Consider the following 22,251-nt stretch of genomic DNA (forward strand, 5'->3'; position numbering starts at 1 on the left):
GAAATACATCCTGTGTCCATGGATAGAAGACTCCATATTGTTTAAATGTCCATAATATTCAAAGTGATTAAGAAATTCTATGGAGTCTCAAAATTCCATTGGCATTTTCATAGAAATAGAAAAAAAATCCTAATATGTATATGGAACCAAAAGAACCACAAATAGCCAAAACAATCTTGAGAAGTAAGAATGAAGCTGGAGGCATCCTGCTCCCTAATTTCAAAATGCATGACAAATCTAGGGTAATTAAAGACAGTATGGCCCTGGCATAATGGCAGGTATGCAGAACAATGGAACAGGTTAGAGACTCAGAAATAAATTTGCGCAAAAACTGTCAACTGATCTTTGAAAAGGGTGATTTTATTCAATTTTACTACATGCTCCGATTCCAGTAACTTCCACCCCAGTTAATATTCAGAGCAGTTACATCACAAGGATCCAGCATGGTCCCTTTTTATAACTATAAACACCTCCCTTACTTCATCATTCCCAACGTGTGAAAATCATTAATCTGCCCATCATCTCTACAATTTTGTCATTTTGTAAGTGTTATATTATGCAAATGATAGAGCATCTAATAAATTGAGACTGGCTTTTTTTCATTCATCATAATTTCCTTGAGAACCAACCAAGGTGCTTCATATATTGGTTATTTGTTTCTTTTTGGTGGTCAGCAGTATTCCATAGTTTGAATTTATCACCATTTGCTTAACCATTCCATCTATGTCTAATCATCCACCAAATCACATGGTCCTTGATTACTATAGGTATATATTAAACATCATTATTAACGGGGATGATTATTCCCACTTTATTCTTTTTAAAAACATTTTAGCTATTCTAGCTTTTGTGCTATTCCATATATATTTTCGAAAGCTTATATTTATCAACCTTGCTGCAATGTTGATAGGAAGTTTACTATATCGATGGATCAACAATGGGATAACTGATATCTTTACTATGTTCAATCTTCCAATCTATAAAAATGGTATATCTTGCCATTTATTCAGAATTTAGGTATACTTTGATTTATTATCTCTGTTATTTTCTTTGGAATAATTGTTATGTTTTTAATTTTTGCTTCCACATATTTTTGTTAGTATAAATAAATGTGATAGATTTCTTGCTGAATTCGTTTATTTATATAGTAGTTAAAATTATCTCATTGAGAGTACATGTCATTGGGGAAAGCGAAGAGAAAGCAAAAGTGAGAAATTACCACCATGATAAAATACAATTAGTGATACCTGTTGGGCATGCTAAATAAGAAAATATAAATAGTGAAATGACATTTTGCCTATTTCTTATGGGGTAACAATGCTATCAATAAAAATATATTCAAGGAGAATAGTGAAGGAGAAAGATTTTGGGTTAAGTTCCTGCTACGTTGATTTCAGATATATATTAGAAATCCCAATGGAAATATCCAACAGAGGACTGAGACTGGAACTCTAAGGGAATGCCAGAATTAGATATTTAAAAATCTGTCGGTCATTTTTTTAGAGTCAGTAGTTGAAAGCATAGCCACCATTAGATTCTAAGTTAACAACATAAAAATAAGAAGCTGGGGACAAATTCTTTTGACCATCTATGTAGGACATAAGGGATGTGGGATTATAGGGACAGCATTTTAGGTTATGCATAATTTTTCATGATTTCTTGAATATACATCTAAGTTTGTATTACAATTACTCATGCATTTGGATTATTACCCCAAATATGAGTGTATATATTTTAGGAGACTATGTCTAACTGATTTTGATTTTTGTATTTCTTAAGCATACACACACACACACACACACACACACACACACACACACACACGAGTGGCCAGATTATTATGACCACCTGACGTTTGTAGGCAAATTAGCTATAATTTTGTGCTGAAGTTGCTAGAGGGCCAAACCATTATAAATAGGGAAGCAGGTTGTTTACCATGACAGCAGAAGTGATTTTTTTCTGAAGATATGGATAAACAATGCGATTTAACAGCGTTTGAACATAGGAGATTATATATATATATATATATATATATATATATATATATATATATATATATACTAGACACCCGGTGCACAAAAATTTGTGCACTGGCGGTGGGGGGGTGTCCCTCAGCCCCACTTGTGCCCTCTCACAGGCTGGGACCCCTTGGGAGATAACAACCTGCTGGCTTAGGCCTGCTCCCGGTGGCAGAGGGCAGGCCCAATCCCTAGGTGCCTGCCCCGCAGCTCCTGGTCGGGCTCAGAGCAGGGCCAATTGGGGAGTTGGGGTGCCGCCCCCTGTCATGCACAGAGCAGGGCGGATCAGGGGGTTGGGGAGCTCCCCCCCTGTCATGAACAGAACAAGGCCAATCAGGGGGTTGTGATGCCACCCCCAGTCATGCTCAGGGTAGGGCCGATTGGGGGGTTGGGGCACCGCCCCCTGTCACACTTAAGGCAGGGTCGATGGGGAGGTTTGGGCGCTGCCCCCTGTCACCCACAGAGCAGGGCCAATCAGGGGGTTGGGGCACTCACCCCTGTCACACTCAGGGCAGGGACGATGGGGAAGTTGCGGCTCCACCCCAACACACACAGAGCAGGGCCCATGGGGGGGTTGGGGCGCCACACCCTGTGAGACACAGAGCAGGGCAGATCAGGGGGTTGGGGAACTCCCCCCTATCAGGCACAGAGCAGGGCTGATTAGGGGATTGGGGCGCCTTCCCCTGTCACAAACAGAGCAGGGAGGATAGGGAGGTTGTGGCCCCGCCCCCTGTCACACACAGAGCCACAGGGCGATCAGGGTGTTTGGGTGCTGCCCCCTGTCACGCTGTTCCAGGGGCCAGGAGGCCTCGCAGCTCCGCTGATCCCAGGGCTGGGAGGCCTCGTGGCTCTGCTTGACACAGGGGCAGGGAGGTCTCACTGCTCTGCTGATCCTGGTGCTGCGAGGCCCTGCGGCTCTGCTCTTCCCGGTGCCAGGAGGCCTCACGGCTCTGCTGATCCCGGGTTCAGGAGGCCTTGTGGCTCCACTGATCCCAGGCCAGGAGGCCTCGCTGCTCTGCTGATCCCGCTGCTGGGAGGCATATTATCCTTTTACTATATAGGATAGAGGCCTGGTGCACAGGTGGGGGGCGGCTGGTTTGCCCTGAAGGGTGTCTGTGATCAGGGTGGGTGTCCCGCTTAGGTGACTGGCCAACCTGGGTGATGGGATGAGGGCTGCTTGCAGCTTGTCACACCCCCTTCAGGGTGGGGGTCCCCACTGGGGTGCCTGGCCAGTCTGGGTGAGGGGCTGAGGGCCGTTTTCAGGCTGGTGGGTGACTGAAGCTCCCAACCTCTCCTTTTTTCCTTTTTTTTTTTTTTTTAATTCTGGGAATTATTTACCTTCTATGGCTGTCACTGGAGCTGAGAGCCGGCTTTAGCTGTGAGACCTCGGCTGCTGAAAGCAGGTTTATGGGCTTTGTTTACCTTCTGTATTTGAAACTTTGTTGCGATTCCAACTCTGAGATCCCCGCCGGCTGAAAGCAGGTTTCTGGGGTTTTGTTTAGCTTCTATATTTGTAACAATGTTTCTTAGAGAGAAGCTCAGAGCCCAGCAGTGGCAGGCGGGGAACCTTGGCTTCCTCCATCACTGGAGCAAGCAAGCCTCCTGTTCGCATCAGTTGCCTGGCTGCCGGCCGCCATCTTGGTTGGCAGTTAATTTGCATATCGCCTTGATTAGCCAATGGGAAGGGTAACGAAGTTATGGCTAATTAACATGTTTCTCTTTTATTAGATAGGAGATATATATATATATATATATATATATATATATATATATATATATATAATTTCAAAGAGGAATAGAGAGGAAGAGAGAGATAGAAACATCAATGATAAGAGAGAATCATTGACCAGCTGCCTCCTGCGCACTCCACACTGGGGATTGAGCCCGCAATCCAGGCATGTGGCCCGAATGGGTATTGAATGGTGACCTCCTTATTCATAAGTCAATGCTCAACCATTGAGCCTCGCTGGCTGGGCTGTATTTCTTAATCTTTTGGGACAGAGAAATAAGACCTGGGCACTCCATGAGTATCTATTAAATTTAATTAAAATGTGGAACATTAAATGATAAAATGAAAATTAAAAAAACTATAACAGTACAAATGTAACAGTAGAAAAAATGAAGATTATGTAAGAAGACTGTAAACCAATAAATAATCCACTGGATATTATGAAGCCTGGATTACTTTTAAAGCTGTAGCACTTGGTAGTGATCAAATAGAAGAGGAGATATGGACTATTCTTTTAAAAGAGAAAGAGGAGACGGAGAGAAGATAAAGAGAGAAAGGAAAGAGAAAGTTATGTCTATTTCAACAGTATTGGAGTACAGGGAGAAATAAATTGGCTAAAGTGAAGAAATCAGAAGAAATAAGACCACAATGTTATTAGCCAAAGGGAAAGCAATTAATATTACAGCAAATTGGAAAAGGTGGAACTGAGAGATATTAATTGAAGAGTTTGCCAGGGAAATAAGATAAGAGATCTGGGTACTAAGAAGTTGTTCAGTAGATGCTGAATTTATCTGGACTGTCACTCATATATCTATTACCCTTTTAATAGACTGTAAGCTTGCTTAATAAATTTGATGAACCTGGCACACTATTTTGTACAAAAAAAGACAACTGGATGAAGATCATTAATCACTGACATCTAAAAACATGTTTTCAGGAAGAACTAGATACAAACTGAAGGACAAGTTATAAGAACATTTTTCAAAAATAGTTTCTCACCCTGGCCAGGTTTCTCAGTTGGTTTCAACATCATCCTGTACACCAAAAGGTGGCAGGTCTGATCCCCAGTCGGGCGTGTTTGGGAAGCAAATGATGGATGTTTTTCTCTCACATCGATACTTCTCTCTCTCTCTCTCTCTCTCTCTCTCTCTCTCTCCCTCCCTCCCTCCCTCCCTCCCTCCCTCCCTCCCTCCCTCCCTCCCTCCTTTCCTCTCTCTCTAGAAATCAATAGTCTCCTTGGATACTATTAAAAATCAATAAATAATTTCTCAAGAAAGAAATATGCAAATATTACTTAGAAAGAAAGAGATTAAAAATAGAATTGCCAAAAGAAGAAAAAGTCCTAAGGTTCTAAGCATTTTACTTGGGAAATTGTAAATATATTTATAACTTAAAAAATTTTAAAAATACAAAACTTAACCAAGTACCTATAGTACTGTTGAATCTAGAGAAGAAAATGTACAAGATGAGTCTGCACACCTGTATTACTAGAGGGTAAATATGCTATCAAAGATTGCTAATGTCATAAGAACTCTTAGAATGTACTACTGAAAAAAACATAGGAACATTTGAGGACCAGAAAGAACATTACTGGAAATAGAATACATCAGATTTTAAATTTATAATTTTATAATAAAACACATATGTACACATACACACAGAGACAACGCAGTAGTGGATTCTTAGAAACTTGTTGGAAATTCTTATTCCAAAATAACTGGTGAATAAAAATAAATAATTAAGCATTTATTCTGCCATTCCTGAATTATCTTTTCATATGGTAACTAGGCAATAAATGAGGCCATATTTGCATTATAGAGACATTTCAGTTAATAAATGAAGACTGAAGATTAAAGTAGAATAAATTTAGAATCATTCTAGGAATATGTAATCTAAGAATAATTTTTTGAAAGGATGCAAAACACTTAGATAAAATGCAAATGGGGAATTTCATAAAATATGGAAACTGCTGATCAGTCTTAATCATCACATAAAAATGAGAGACAATCAGACATTATGTGACTCCTAATGGAATTACTCAGAACTACCAAAGTATTCTTACCAATAACAACAACCTGAATCTAAATAAGCATTTGGATCTAACAGTTTATGGGAAATACCAGTGTCAGAGGAAAATATTCATTAACACTATGAGGATGTTGTCAGTATAATCTAAATATGACATACTCTATAGGATAAATTATTCTATGTTTAACACAAGTAAATTACAGGGAAAAAAGAGAGAGTAGACCCTTTAATTAAAGAGGCAGTGTGGAATTAACCTAGAAAGTAATGAATATACTGATAAACCTAGATATTAAAAGGCAACACTGGAAATTAGAAAATGATTTAAAGTAAGGACATATCAAATGTGATGTTTCAAAACTTATGGGATGCAGAAAAAGCTATACTCACAAAGATATTTTTAAACCATGATGAGACATCCTTAAGTACTCACTGCAATGAAAAATAATTTTTAATGTGTTGTAAAACCGCAAGTATATTTGAGCCTAGGGAGAACCTGAACTTTTTATACACTGATGATGGCAGTGCAATTTGTAACAACCAGTTTGGAAAAATTGCTTGGCAATAAATATTAAAGTTAAAAATATACATATGCTATTACCCAGCAATTCCTTCCTTGAATTATACTCTACAGAAATTGTTATATATATGCAAAAGTTATCTATCATGATAGAAGTCAAAACAGTTTTTACCTTTTAGGGGAGGGGTTAAAACAATGATTCTGGTGTATGTGTTGGGTGATAGTTGTTTCCTTTTAATAATTCAGTAGGTATATTTTAAAAAGACTTTTATCAAGAAAAGAAAAAATAAAAACTTAAAAAAAAATATATTAAATAAATGCAGTATGTGCAATTTGGGTCATAATTTAAACAAACCAACTATTAAACATTTATTATATAATCAGGGTAGTTAAAATAATAACCAGATTTGAATATTCCAAAAATAGTTAATTTTTAAAGACTAAAAAGGATATTTTTACTTTTTTAAAAATAAAAATAGGGAGAAAGAGAGAGAGAGAGAACCATCAACAATGAGAGAGAATCACTGATTGGCTGCCTCCTGCATGCCCCCATTCCTCGCCCCAAGGGACTGAGCAGCAACCCAACCGGAAATCAAACCCCAACCTCCCAGTTCACAGGTCAACACTCAACCACTGAGCCACACCAGCCACAGAGATATTTTTATGTTTGAGCACATACTAAAATACTTCAGGTTGAAATCATATAGTGCTTGGATTTTCCAAGGTAATTCAGTTGAGGTGGTGAAGGGGAGAGAATATACAGTACAAAGGATTGGCCAAAAGTTGGTAATTGATCAAAGTTCTTTTTTAGTGACAAGGAGATTCATTATCTATTTCTCTATAAATTTACATTCATTTAAAATGTATTATAAATTGCAAACAAAATAAGTAAAAATAACATCAATGACAACAATTGAATTCCCAAAAGTTATAAACTCATATTTGTACCTACTAACAAAGTTTCCTAGTTATAACATGCCAAATAAAAACTTCACACTTGAGGGATTCTTCTTATTCTTGTGGCTGTACTGCATACTTAATTCCATGTTTGTTTATTGACTACTAGAGGCCCGATGCATGGAATTCGTGCAAGAGTAGGCCTTCACAGCCACGGCTCCCTGGATCTCTCTCTTGCAGCCAAGGCAACCGCAGCCCTGGCTTCATCCCGGAAAAACATACGGAAGGACAGTCGATATAATTAGCATATTAGGCTTTTATTATTATAGACTAGAAGCCCAGTGTGTGAAATCATTTGGCCCCGCCCACCCATGCACTCCTCACCATGCTCCCAGCCCCTCCCACCCGTGCACGTCCTGCCACGTTCACAGCCCTGCCCACCCACAGGCCTCCAATCTTGCTGAGATGAAGCCTGCAGGCTGTGCTGCGTGAGCCAAAATCGAGCGATACCCCAGACCTGCTACGTGAAGTGGTACCTCAGACCCACGGCGCCAGGAGACCCACCAATGCACCTCCCGGTGTGTCCGGTCGTTGGTTGTTACGGCATTATGGCCACAGGGCTTTTATTAATATTGATGTTTCAATATTTGTGTAGGGGTAGGGATACAGCACATGGCAGTCTGGCATACTGAAGAGGGTCTAATATGCCTGTTATCAGTCTGTTAGTCTTTGGTTCGGAATATACTGCAGCCATGTTAAAAGGAGGAGAAAACTGTACTGCTTCATCAAGTGACAAAGAAATACATTCAAATATCATTAGTACTGAATTCCAAAACTACCTGGCATATATTCTCCTGCACTCTAGAGAAAAGGCATTCACTCTTCAGTTCAGGTAGGCATTACATGTTTTTATAGCAGCTCCAGAGACAGGGACACTAAGGAGTGTTGCAGTATATGCTGAACCTGAGCTGCAGAAGTGACCAAACCAGTGAATTAAAGTACCATGAATGGCAGATGAGTGACCATTGGGAACAACAGACTACCAATGTGTAAAATCATAAATGAAAAAGTCAGACTCTTATTTTGAACCAAAAGACACTGAAAAGTGCAATTAATTGCAACTGGAAATAAGGGAAGGCAGCATATGAAAGAAAGATGGCTTATTTCTGGGAGAGATTAAACAAAGAAATGAAATTCTTAAAGAAGGGAGAAGAACGTGAAAGAGAACTAGAAAAATTAGACTTTGTTAGTAGAAGAGAACTTTCTGTAACTGGAGTAAAGAAGCAGAATATAAACACAGGTTTATTTAAGGTTGTAGAATTAATGGTGGGAAGTTGATAATTTTCAACTACTTGCATTGTTTTCTGGATCATTTGTGAGGTTGAGAGGAAGTCTCTATTTTTTTCATTATCTCTATTTAATATGGATTCATTGTAAACAGATGGTGATTTCTTAACATTAAATATATTATAATATATTTCAAAATATGTATGCCATGCAGTGAAAACCAGACCTTGTGAAGTCCTTAAATTAATCACCTCAGAAATATTTTAAAGTCTCACTCCCTAAAGGATACCTAAACTCCAATGAAAATGGAAGTTTTGGAAAAGATAAACCTAATCTATACAAACATATCATTTGAAGGTTTGCTGGGATGGTATTGGTGAGGGATTTATAACTAAAGGGGTTACTTCAGATAAAAACCCAGAAGTGAAATTGATGGGTTCTTCTTAGTCTCTTATTATAGCTTTTGTTTTAAAGTCTATTTTGATCAGGTATAAGTATTGCTATCACACATTTTTGTTTGTTTCCATTTTAATTAAACATATTTTTTCATCCCTTTACTTTTAGTCTGTGTGTCTCTTTCAATCTGAAGTGAGTCTCTTGTATACTGCATATGTAAGAGTGTTGTTTTGTTTTTAATCTTTCAGCCACTGTATGTCTTTTGATTGAAGCATTTATATATAAAGCAATTATTATAAATATGTATGTATTGCCATTTTATTATCTACATATTTTATCTTTTTGTTTTCTTCTTTTTGTTTAAGTGGCCCTTCAACATTTCTTGAGATGCTAGTTTGGTGGTGATAAACTCTTATAGTTTTTTGTATTTGTCTTTAACCTTTTACATTATAATCATGGTATGTCTTGGTTTTAGCCTCCTTGGATTCATCTTGCTTGGAATTCACTGTACCTCCTGGACTTGTACATCTACTTCCTTCACCATGTTAGGGAAGTTTTCTGTCATTATTTTTTCAAATATGTTTTCAATTTTTTGCTCTCTCTCCTCTTTCCGGCATCCCTAGTATGCAAATGTTGGTACATTTGAAGTTGTTCCAGGGGATCCTTACACTATTTTCATGTCTCTTGTATTCTTTTGTCCTTTTTGGTATTTTGATTAGTTGTATTCTGCTTCCTTATCTTCCAAATCGCTGATTTGATCTTCTGTTATATCTACTCTGCTGTTGGTTACCTATAAGGTATGCTTCATTTCAGTTAGTGTATTCTTCATTTCTGACTAGTTCTTTTTTATGGTTTCCATGTCCTTTTTATACTGTTGAAGTTCTCACTAAGTTCAATGAGCATCCTTACAACCATGATTTGAACTCTATATATGTTAGTTTGTTTGCTTCCATTTCACTGACTTTTTTATTTTTTTTATTATTAATTTTTTTTTGAGATTTCTCCTGATCTTTCATTTAGGATCAGTGTATTTGTCTCCTCATTTTGGCTCCTCATTTCCTATATTGGATATATATATATATATATATATATATTAGGTAAAGCTGCTACTCCTCCAGATTTTAGTAGAATGTCCTTATGCAATGGGTGTCCTGTAGGGTTCGGTGGAGGTCAAGGCCTCTAGGGTATGCCCCTCTGTGTAGGCTGTGCACCCCGCTCTGTTGTAACTGAGTTTTGATTACTGTTGGCATCACTGGGAGGGATTGACCCTGGGGCCAATCAGCTGCAAGGAGTGGCAGGGACAACCGTGGAGAAGCTGCTGTGCAGGGGCCAACTTCACAGAGTTGGACTCACTTCAGTGGGGCTTTGGTGTTTGCTAAGGTCATCCCTGAGTGAATCACTTGTGGAGGTGGTTCTGTAACACTTTGACATGGTCTGAAGCTGTTTACCCAAAGCACTGTGTCTGAGGCCAACCCAGAAAGTGCAGGGCTGAGATCAACTACCACCTGTTTCCTACACTGGGCCACCTGCCATAAGCTACAGAGTGAATTGCAGACAGCTGCTACTTGTGCTGAGCTCAGAGGTGTCCAGGAGAGGCCAGGCTTCAAACCAAGGCTGGATGCTGCTAGTACCAGACCTGTGGCCACTTAAAACAGGTACAGGGTATGCAGAGGTCTGTTGCTACTTGTTTGAAAAATTTTAGGAAAGTTCAAAGCAGGAGCCAAGACAGAGTGTTAGCATGGAGGAGCCACTGGAAATGGTTTGGAGGGTATTGCAAGTTGAATGGGATGACATCTCACCAGGGTGGTGAGACAATGTTGTAGCTATGTGATTTTAAATAAGTTTTTACCTGTTTGGCTTAGAAATGTGAAAGCTTTGGCTAAAAAGAGTGTTGATGGAGTAAGGGTAATAAAAGCCTTAGTAATCCTTATGATGATTCCATTTGTACATGTACCTAATATCTAACATTTTGAATATCACTGGAAATGCAAACTTGAGTGAACTAAGGCTAAATAAATGTAGGCTAAATAGTTTTTTAAAAAATAAAAAGTGATTTTGTTTCAAATATGTACTGGTGTTGTGCTTTGATATGTAAATAGCACATGCTAAACTAAAATTTGTATTCATATTCATTGCAATGCCTTCATCAATATATAGCGCATTATTGGTTCCCTTTTTAATTTTTTTTAACAAAAACATCTTCATAAAAGCCTGATGTTCTACTGCTGAATCTCAACAATTAAACATAAATATTCTTTAAATTTAATGTCAAATTAACATACTACTTCTATTTATAAGTTTTCCAATAGGCCCAGAAAGAATTCCTATTTTCCTATTGTAGAAATCATTGGATAGGAATTAAATCATCAAATTAGACTGACATTAAATTATGGATTGAGTGTCACTTATATCCTTTTTAAAAATTGTATTTATTATCCCAATTAACAATATTTACATTTATTTCTAGAATATGAAGTGTTTAAGTATTTAAAATATATTTTAAAGTATAGCACTATACTTATTTCAAATGACTGAGATTTGAGGTTTTGTATAATTACATTGTCAGACTATTATAAATAATATTTCCTAGTTTGTATCCATAATAAAAATAATGTTCTTAAAAGATCTATAAACATTTTATTATAAACAGGCATATCGCCAGTCTTGGAAAAGTGTGAAATCTCCATATAGTTACATATATACTATTTTAATATGACTTCAATGTTATTTATATTTCTTATGATATCTTAAATTAAAAGGATAAAGGTTTGAATCCAAAGCAAAGAACTAAAATAAGAACATGTTCTGGAAAGACATAGAAAATCTTACTTGCTACTATTCTTCAACTCTTTATATTTCCAAAGTGAAACTGCTGTTGAATTCAATACCTTGAAATTTGAGTACTTCCAGACACACAAATGCATAAAAAATAAACAAAATAAAGAAAACCACCTAACCAAACAAACACAGATCTGCCATAGAGATCATACAATGTCGTCTTAAAGTACAATAATGTAAAAAAACTAGAGGCTTGCACAGTTAGGGTCCCTATGCCTGGCCGGTGATCCATGTTTAACAAAAGGCAACAATGAAACACAGACCTTTCCAATATATAGAGGGAGAGAGTAAACTTTTAGCACACATAGTGCCCCTAAAATGTTCATAACTGTATCTCTTCCCTCTTGTCTTCCAGAAGTGTATGGGAATAGTGGTTTTTTTTATTAAGACTCTTTTAGCTTTATTCTCAAAGTCCTTACTAAAGGTAAAAACTGTTGCTTGCCATAAGAAAAAGATGTTACATTTCCACCAGTAATGTAGGGGTAACCCTTTTTTTTTTCACATACTCACTAACACTTACTATTTTATTGTTATTAAATTATACCATCCTAATGGGTGTAAAATCGTATCTCATTATGGTTTTGGTTGCATTGGCTTAATGATTAATATGATTGAGCATCTTTCCATGTACTCACTTGTTCAAAATTTGTATATATCTTATCAGTCTGTTCCATGCTTCTATGTCTCTGGATGTATTTTGTTCTTTAGTTTATTTTGTATTAGATTTCACATATGAGTGAGATCATGTGATACTTGTTTTTCTCTGACTGGCTAATTTCACTAAGCATAATATTCTCCAGGTCCCTCCATTCTGTCTCAAAAGGTAAGAGATCTTTCTTTTTTAATAGCTGCGTAGTATTGCATGGTGTAAATGTACCACAGCTTTTTTATCCACTTAACTACTGATGGGCACTTAGGCTGTTTCCAGATCTTAACTATTGTAAATTCTGCTGCTATGAATATAGTGATGCATATATGCTTTCTGATTGGTGTTTTGGGTTCCTTAGGATATATTCCTAGAAGTAGGAACACTGGATCAAATGGTAGCTCCATATTTAATTTTTTGAGGAAACACCATATTATTTTCCATAGTGGTTGCACTGGTCTGCATTCCAACAAGCAGTGTATTAAGGTTCCCTTGTCTCCATGTCCTTACCAGCACTTGTCATTTGTTGATTTGTTGATGATAGTCATTCTGACAAGTGTGAGGTGATACCTCATGTCATTTTAATTTGCATATCTGATGATTAGTGATTTTGATAATTTGTCATATGCCTCTGGGACATCTGTATGTCCACTTTGGAGAAGTGTGCATTTGCTCATTTTTGATGGAGTTGTTCAACCTTTTTTATTGTTGAGTTTTAAAAGCTCATTATATATTCTTAATGGATACATAATTTACATTGTGTATGTTGTCCTTTTTCTTTCTTAATAATGTCCTTGATATATAAATGTCTTTCATTTTGATGAAGCCCAATTTCTGTATTTTTTCTCTTTTGCCTATGTTTTTTATGTCATATGTAATTCATTGCCAAAAGCAGGACATGAAAATTTACCCCTTTGTCTTCTCTAAAAATTTTAGAACTTTCAGTACAATTTTGAATAGCATTCTTTTTATTTATTTATTTATTTTTTAAGTTCTTTTTTTTTAATATATTTTATTGATTTTTTTACAGAGAGGAAGAGAGAGAGATAGAGAGTCAGAAACATCGATCAGCTGCCTCCTGCACATCTCCCACTGGGGATATTCGCGCAACCCAGGTACATGCCCTTGACCGGAATCGAACCCGGGACCCTTCAGTCCCCAGGCCAACGCTCTATCCACTGAGCCAAACCGGTTTCGGCAAGCATTCTTTTTAATAATGTTTGTGGGAAAGCTTTCAGGCTTTGCCATTAAATATGTTCTTAGCTTTTAGTTTATTTATAAATAACTTTACCATGTTAATTAGCTTACCTATATTCCTAGTTTTCTGATTATTTTTATCATGAAATGGTGTTGGGTTTTGTCAAATGCTTTTTCTGTATCAATTGAGATAATTATGTGTTTTTCTTTGTCCCATCACACAGTGACATATAATGTGTTAAGGTAGTTATTTTCTCCTACACTTTATTTTGAGGTAGTTATCCCATGACTTTTCTGATGAAATTTTTAAAATCTTATGATAATTTATATCAAAAAAGTTTTCTAGCAATGAGTGGATCAATTTATATGAAATTTTTGCCCAGCTGGCATGGGTCAGTGGTTGAGCTTCCACCCATGAACCAGGAGGTCATGGTTCAATTCCTGGTCAAGTTATATGTCTGGGCTGTGGGCTCAATCCTTCGTGTGGGGCCTTGCAGGAGGCAGCAGATTAATGATTCTCTCTCACCATTGATCTTTCTATGTCTCGTTCCCTCTCCCTTTCTTTCTGAAATCAATAAAATATTTTAAAAAACATGATTTTATATCAGTGATTAACTGTTTTCTCTCACAGCTCTATTTAGATCTGAAATCTTAATGAAATTTATTTTTATTTTTAGCATATTTTTATATTCAAACCATGATCTCCTGGTTCATGGGTTGATGATGCTCAATCACTGAGCCATTTCAGCCGGGCTAAAATTTCTTTCAATTTGTCAACATGAACTCATTAATTTCATTCCTTTTTGTTAGTGAACATTTAATAAAAGGTACTGACTGAAAAGGTATCTTCATTAATTTGCATGTGGTCATATATAAGTTTAATTTTAAAGTATTTATTAATTTTTAAAAATAACCTAAAAGACAATTGCTTCTATTTTAGCATGTAATAAATATTTTATTTGTTGTGCTCTAAAAATATCATCATCATCATCATCATCATCATCATCATTCACATTGATTCCCAAGAAAATCAGTATAAAAGAATGCAAATCATACATTAGATTGTATATGTGTGCAGATATATACACACACAGGAGGAGGCAAAAATAGGGTTAGAGTTATAATACAAGTAAATAATACAATAATTAATAAATAATAATAATAGTATAAGAATAAGAAAGAACAAAAGAGGATGTGTATGAGAGGGAGATATTTGGAGATGATAATAAAGCTATTCCTACGCTGCGGTAAAAAAGAAGGACCTCTTGCCTTTTGCAGCAGCATGGATGGAACTGGAGAGCATTATGCTAAGTGAAATAAGCCAGTCAGAGAAAGATAAATACCACATGATCTCACTCATTTGTGGAATATAGAGAACAACACAGACTGATGAACAGGGACAGATCCAAAGAGAGAAACAGCAATCAGACTATTAATTCCCAGAGGGAAAGTAGGGGAGGGAGGGGGCAAGGGGAAGAGATCAACCAAAGGACTTGTATGCATGCATATAAGCCAAACCAATGGACATGGACAACAGGGGGATGAGAGCATGGGGGGGAGGATGGGGGTTTAATGGGGGTGGGGGATGAGGACACATTTGTAATACCTTAACTAATAAAGAATTTAAAAACTTAAAAAATATATTATTTAACCATTACAGACTGACAAATATCAGAAAGGAGGAGGTTGGGGTTAACTGGATAAAGGAAAGTAAAGGGAGTAGCTAAAGAGTATACATACATAGCCCATAGACACAGATAATAATGTGGTGAGGACCAAGGAAAGAGGGAATGTAGAACATCTGTAATAGAGTCCATAATATAAAGATTTAAATAAAAATACATTTGAATCAGTTTTACAATTTCATAAAATTAACCTCTGCCTCATTAATTTTTATATGATGCCTTAACTACTTAGATTTCATAAGAAATGAGAGAACTTGTCAAAAATACATTAGAAGACTTGAATTTTTCTTGAGTCTGTTTTTAAGCCTCAGTTTCTTCACAAAAATTCCTGAAATTTATGCCTTAGGTGCTAAACAAATTTATTAACAGAAAAAAAACAATCGGCTTAATTTTCTTGGGTGACATTTGTAATGTAAAATCTTTTCAACTGTGAATAAAACTATGGTGAAAATATTTCATTGAGTGAGATATTTTGCTTATCATTGTTTGAAGACTTTTGTAAAAACAAAGACTTTGAAATAACCGTGTTTACTACATATCAGATATGCCTCAAAGACATGTAAGTAACTCAGAAAGGTCAGCTGTAGAAAACAGCACCCTGTGTAATGAATTACAACTTCTGCCTCTGCAGATGCAGAGGATGACTCCTTCAATATCTGACAACATGTGCCTTGAAGTTTTCAATTACTCTCAGGAAACTGAACGTTTCTTCTAAAAAATATTTGACAAGCCTGGCTGAAAAATTTGACTCTGCAGAAGAAAATGCTGTTGGATCACTGGGCTGTGTTTGAAAGAAAAGCCAAAGGCAGAGTTCTGGCTTCTCACAGATGAAAAAGGAACTACTCATGATATCAGGCTTCTGAAACTGAAACTCCTGAAGCCCTTATCCTGGCATCAAATGACATTTAATTCCAGAAAAATAAAAACAAGTGTCGCTATATTAAAAAAGAAAAAAAAAAGTCATTTTATAATGATAAACACCTCAATTTAAAATTATACTATTTATGAATTCCTACATATAAAATGACATAGTGATAGCTTTTAATGAGCAGAAGTTATAGGTGATACATAGAGACATAGACCAATCAGGTAGAGAAGAAATTAGAAGAGATATCTAACTAAAATGATCAATAACAGACCTGAGAAGTCATTCCAAGAACTCACTTCTATATTGACTTAAAAGCCAACTTTTGAGAGATTGTAACAGAATGTTCATCCCATAAAATAACCCATAAAAACTTTATAAAACTTAAATCTCAGGCACATCCAGAGCCAGGAGAATTAGTGAAAGCTTGAAATATCTTCTTATACAGAGAAGCATGTAGCTGTTCCAAAGCTAAAACGTGTTCCATCTTCATTCAGTGAAAGTATATTGGGGGTCAATGGGAAAAATGAACAAACAAAGGGGACATCTGAAATACTTTCAACAATAAAGATAAATTTTAAAAAAATACAGGGCAAAATATAAATGTACCTTTCATGTTGGTGGGTGTGGCTCAGTTGGTTGGGTGTTGCCCTGTGCACCCAAGGGTTGCCCATTCAATTCTAAGTCAGGTCTCATGCTCCCAGTAGGGGTGTGCAGGAAGCAGCTGGTCCACATTTGCTTTCACATCAATTTTTTTCTCTCTCCCTAAAAATCAATACAAAATCTAGCATAACCAATGGACACAAGACACTGGGGGCAGGGGATGGAAGAGGTGAGGGCATGTGCCAGGGGATAGGGGAGGCCAGGTGGAGGTCAAAGGGGAAAAAGGAGACATATGTACTACTATTTGTAACTAGAAGCCCTGTGAATGAAATCTGTGCATGGGGGGGTGGAGAGCGGTGGGTCCCTCAGTCTGACCTGTACTCGCTCTAATCTGGGAGCCCTCAGGGGAGCCCTCTCCAATATGGGAGCTCTGATGGCTTAGGCCCACTCTCCATGGTTCTCTGCTCTCTGTGGGGCCTGGCCGCTCCACGCGCACTGCCCAGAGGCCCTCCGCGGCCGGGGCAGATGCTTGCCTCATCACTGTGGTGACAAAGCAAGCATTCTGCCAGGATACTCATGCTGCCCGCTCTCAACAGCTGCCCCCACAGAACTGGGGGACTCTGGCGGAGCTGAGGGGACTGAGATATTTGTGATGGAGTGACAGTTAATTTGCATATTACCCTCTTATTAGATAGGATAATTTAACAAACAAGCTGAAATGAATACAAAATCTTAAAAAAATGTACCTTTTTGCACTAAAGAAAGAATGAAATGCCTTCTATTTCAATATCAACTTATCTTTGGTTTTATTTATTTTCACCAAGAGGAAATATACTAGTGCATTTTTAGTCTAGTGAACAGAAGTATTTCTCTTTCTTTAGTTTAATCCAAGAGAGTATTTTTTAATGCATATCTACTAGAGCTTCAATTTTTCTAAAAGATAAAAGTTAAAATATGCTAATGGCTGATAACACACTAACCAAGGGTAACTACTAAGATATTACTCCAAAGGGAGGAAAAACAAAAATAACCTAAAACAATATAAGCAATTTTTAAAAATGCCTCTTTTCATCTTGGGGATACATCATGAATCTTAACAGCATTTCTTCAACTTTGTGAATAATAGGAAATCTTAATACTACTGAGCAACTAGATCTCAAGTGGCATAGAGAGGTGGTTATAAAAGTATTCCCAAAAATATTGTAGAAAAATACAGCATAAACTAACTATGGAACAGTGGACATTTCAGTCATTCTCTCTTGTCTAGCACCGTGGTTGGCAAACCGCGGCTCGTGAGCCACATGCGGCTCTTTGGCCCCTTGAGTGTGGCTCTTCCACAAAATACCACATGCGGGCATGCATGTACAGTGCGATTGAAACTTCATGGCCCATGCACAGAAGTTGGTATTTTGTGGAAGAGCCAGTATTTTGTGGAAGAACCACACTCAAGGGGCCAAAGAGCCGCATGTGGCTTGCGAGCCGTGGTTTGCCGAGCCGCAGTTTGCTGACCACTGTTCTAGCAGATTAAAAAAAACAACTGTATTTTCAAGTGTATCTTATGTACACAAAAGTCATTTTTCAAATAAAAACAAATTGGTTATTGTATCTTTGTTAATAGACTGTTATAATGTATGTGATGGACAATGATTTCCTTAAAACAATTTGATAAAAACATAGTTTTCATGGACAACTCCAAAGACTTGAAACCAAATGAATATTTTAATAAAACGTTTAAAGCAAAAATATTCATAGGAATAGTAATGAGGGTTAGGAATCTAGAGAACACTATGGTAAGTGAAATAAGTCAGACTAAGTAGGACAAACACTGTATGATCTCATTTATACATGGAATCTGAAAAGCAAAGTCTCACTCATAGAAACACAGAGTATAATAGTTGTTACTGGTACTGGAGGTGGGAGAAATTAGGGATGTTAGTCAGAGGATACAAGCCTTGAGTTGTAAGATGAATTAGTTAATAATATTTTATTGTGTACTTGAAATTTGCTAACAATAAATTTAAGTATTCTCACTACACACACACAATAACAATGTGAAATGATGGGTGTGCTAATTAACCCAATTGTGATAATAATTTCACAATGTATCAAATCATTATGTTGTACACAACTACACATACACATACACAGACAGACACACACAATTTTATTTGTCAACTATAGGTCAATATTACCAGTGAAAGCTTTTAAAAAGAACCTATACAGGATTAAGTTTGATATTATTTCCATCTTATATTAAATCTTTACCTAAAATGTTTATTTTTGCAGGTTAGCATCATTAGCAATTATATATGCTGTTTAATTACACAAGCACTATTGGTTAAGAATTCCATTTAAAAGTAATAAATAAGACTGGTGCAGCCACTGTGGAAGACAGAATGGAGTTTCCTCAAAAAGTTAAAAATGGAACTCCCATTTGGCCTAGTAATCCTTCTAGGAATATATCCCAAGAAACCAGAAACACCAATCAGGAAGGATATATGCACCCCTATGTTCATAGCAGCACAATTTACAATAGCTAAGATTTGGAAACAGCCTAAGTGCCCCTCAGCAGATGAGTGGATTAAAAAACTGTGGTACATCTACACAATGGAATACTATCTATACTAATAAAAGAGTAATATGCTAATTAGACCAGACATCTTCCAAACGTCCTTCCAGATAAAGCCACGGTGGCGGGGGTCAAGGCAGAGGTGGTTAGGGGCGATCAGACCAACATGGGAGAGCAGTTAGGGGTGATCAGGCTGGCAGGAGAGGGTGGTTAGGGGTGATCGGACCAGCAGGGGCAGGCAGTTAGGGGTGATCAGGCTGGCAGGAGAGGGCGGTTAGGGGCGATCAGGCTAACAGGCGAGAAGTTAGATGTATCAGGCTGGCAGGGAGAGGTGGTTAGGGTGATCAGGCAGGCAAGTGGTTAGGAACCAGTGGTCCTGAATTGTGAGAAGGATATATGACTGCCAGTTTAGGCCTGATCCCACAGATCCCAGATTAGAGAGAGTGAAGGCCGGGCTGAGGGGACGCCCCCACCATACTCCAATGTTGTGCACTGGGCCTCTATAAAAAGAAGGAATTTTTATAGAGTTTGCAACATTTGCAAAAGCATGAATGGAACTGGAGAGCATTATGGTAAGAAAAATAAGCCTGTTGGAGAAAGATAAATATCACATGATCTCACTCATATGTGGGATATAATGATCAACATAATTTGATGAACAAAACTAGATCCAGAGACAAATGGTAGGGGAGGAGGGGTTAGAGAGCAACCAAAGGACTTGTATGCATGCATATTAGTATAACCAATGGACACAGATACTGGCATACTGGGGGCTTGCCCAGGGGGGGAATGGCTGGGGAGGGAATGGCTGAGATTGGGGGTCAATTGGGGAAAAAGGAGACATATGTAAAACTTTAGACAATAAAAAAAAAATTCAGTAAAGGACCAAATGAGAAAAAATAATAAAATGAGATTCCATTGCATTATTGGATTCTTTATGCTAGGATATACACTGTTTATAGCACAACCATATTGTTCTAGTGTTTGAAGCATTGTACCTCTATATAACTATAAAAACACTGAAAGCAAATCACAGACCACTAGATATTCTTAACTATTAAAAAGCTATTTAAGAAATTACTGCTGAAGTGGAGAAATAAATATCCCTCCTCTTCATTTAATGTTAGTAGCCATTATTAACATACATAAATGTTGAGTCAATAAAATAGCCACTTATCCACCTCTTTCTAAATCTACCTTTGATTGCACAAGAGAAAGAATAAAATGCTTTCTGAAATTTTTCAGTTGTATTTTGTCTTTCTGACTTAAAAGCGTATGCAATTTTCAACTTGAAGTAGTGAAAGAAAAACCGCTTCAAAGCTACTTCTTGTTTTATTTGCTGAGCACTATTTTTGTATCTGACAATTCAAAAATGTGACCTACTTTTTCTGAAGGTTGTAAAATAAATGGCATGCCTTTGCAATTGTTAATGTGATTGTTCCACTTTTAAAAAAATCAAGTTAAATTTTATTCTCATGATTGAGATTAATTTCCAACCTGGTGAAAGAGATAAATATAATAGTACCCTTGATGAAATGAAGCAAATAATAATAATGATGTGCTAGTATATACACGTTGACTGGTAGCAATGTAAGCAACATACCACAAATTTGATAAAGCATACCCAGAACATGTGAAATTCCTTTACACTCATTTAACTGAAATAATATTCATTGTAGACCATCAAGATGAGATGATAGTACTGAGAGTAGTTTCATTATTTTGATGACAACTTTACTTTTTGTATTTAAATTGCATTCAATCATATCAAATTATTGAACAAAGCTTTGTTTGATCCTGAAAAAGTTGTAAACATATAAATCACCTGTATTTGATTATCATTAGATTATGAGTAAATTGTAAGTATTGTATTAAAGTATATTTTCATAGAATGACACAATAGTGTATTGTGACTAGAGTTTTTCCCCAATCAATTGCATTTGTAAGTATCATCCATGTTTTCTTTTTTAAAATATATTTTTTATTGATTTCAGAGAGAAAGGGAGAGGGGGAGAAAAATAGCAACATCAATGATGAGAGAGAATCATTGATTGGCTGCCTTCAAGGGAAAATATTTGCATCACCTTTTCATGTATTTTTGGCTAATAGCTATATCCTCTCCATGAAGTACCTCTTTAACTCGTTTAGTTTTCTTTAGTGATTCCTATATTTACAGCATTTATTTGTCGTTCTTCGCTGGGGCTGACTGGCAGACCCTGAACAACAGACGAATGATTACTCTAACACACATTTCTGTGAAACAGATGTCTAAGGCACTATGTGGCTATTGCCACCAAGTAGCCCTGTTTGCCTGCCTCCTTTGGTTTTTATTGTCATAACCGCTTGAACTAGAATTAATCTCTAGATACAATCAGCAGGGTAAGTATCCTTGGGAAAGTATATGCTTATACAAGGTCGAGTCTTTAAAGACTAAACATAGAGATTCTAGCAAAACCCCCAGGGAACTGGACTTGTTTGGAAAAGTCAAGGTAGGGGCTGCCACCTTCCTTTGGCAAGGTCCCCTCAGAGGCCTCTGACCTTTCGGAGAATCCTCCTTACAGACATTCCAACCAAATCCCGTGCTTCCCCACAGTTCTTTGTCTAGTTTAGATGTGAGAACTGTTAAATGCATGTCAACCAACTTCCACTTGGCACTTTCTTTTCACTGTGTATTGAGACAATAAATAGAAGCTCGTGATTTTTATATAGTTCAATTTATCGATCTTTCTTTTATCATTGCCGTATTTGCAGTGTTAAATTCTTCATAACTCAAATGATCGAATATGAATGATCATCATCTCAGCTCTTTATTCTCTGTCCTGCATCTGTTTGCTGATTCGTGGGCCATTAGCACACTGTCTTACTATAAACTTTAATAAAGTTGATAATACCTTGTTGTTGTGTTTCCAATTTTCTTTAATACTGTCTTGGCTATTCTTGATCTTTTGCATTTCCATGTAAATCTTAGAACTGTAA

This window comes from Myotis nattereri (assembly GCF_964212035.1).
Source record: "Myotis nattereri genome assembly, chromosome: 1".
Taxonomy (NCBI): Eukaryota; Metazoa; Chordata; class Mammalia; order Chiroptera; family Vespertilionidae; genus Myotis; species Myotis nattereri.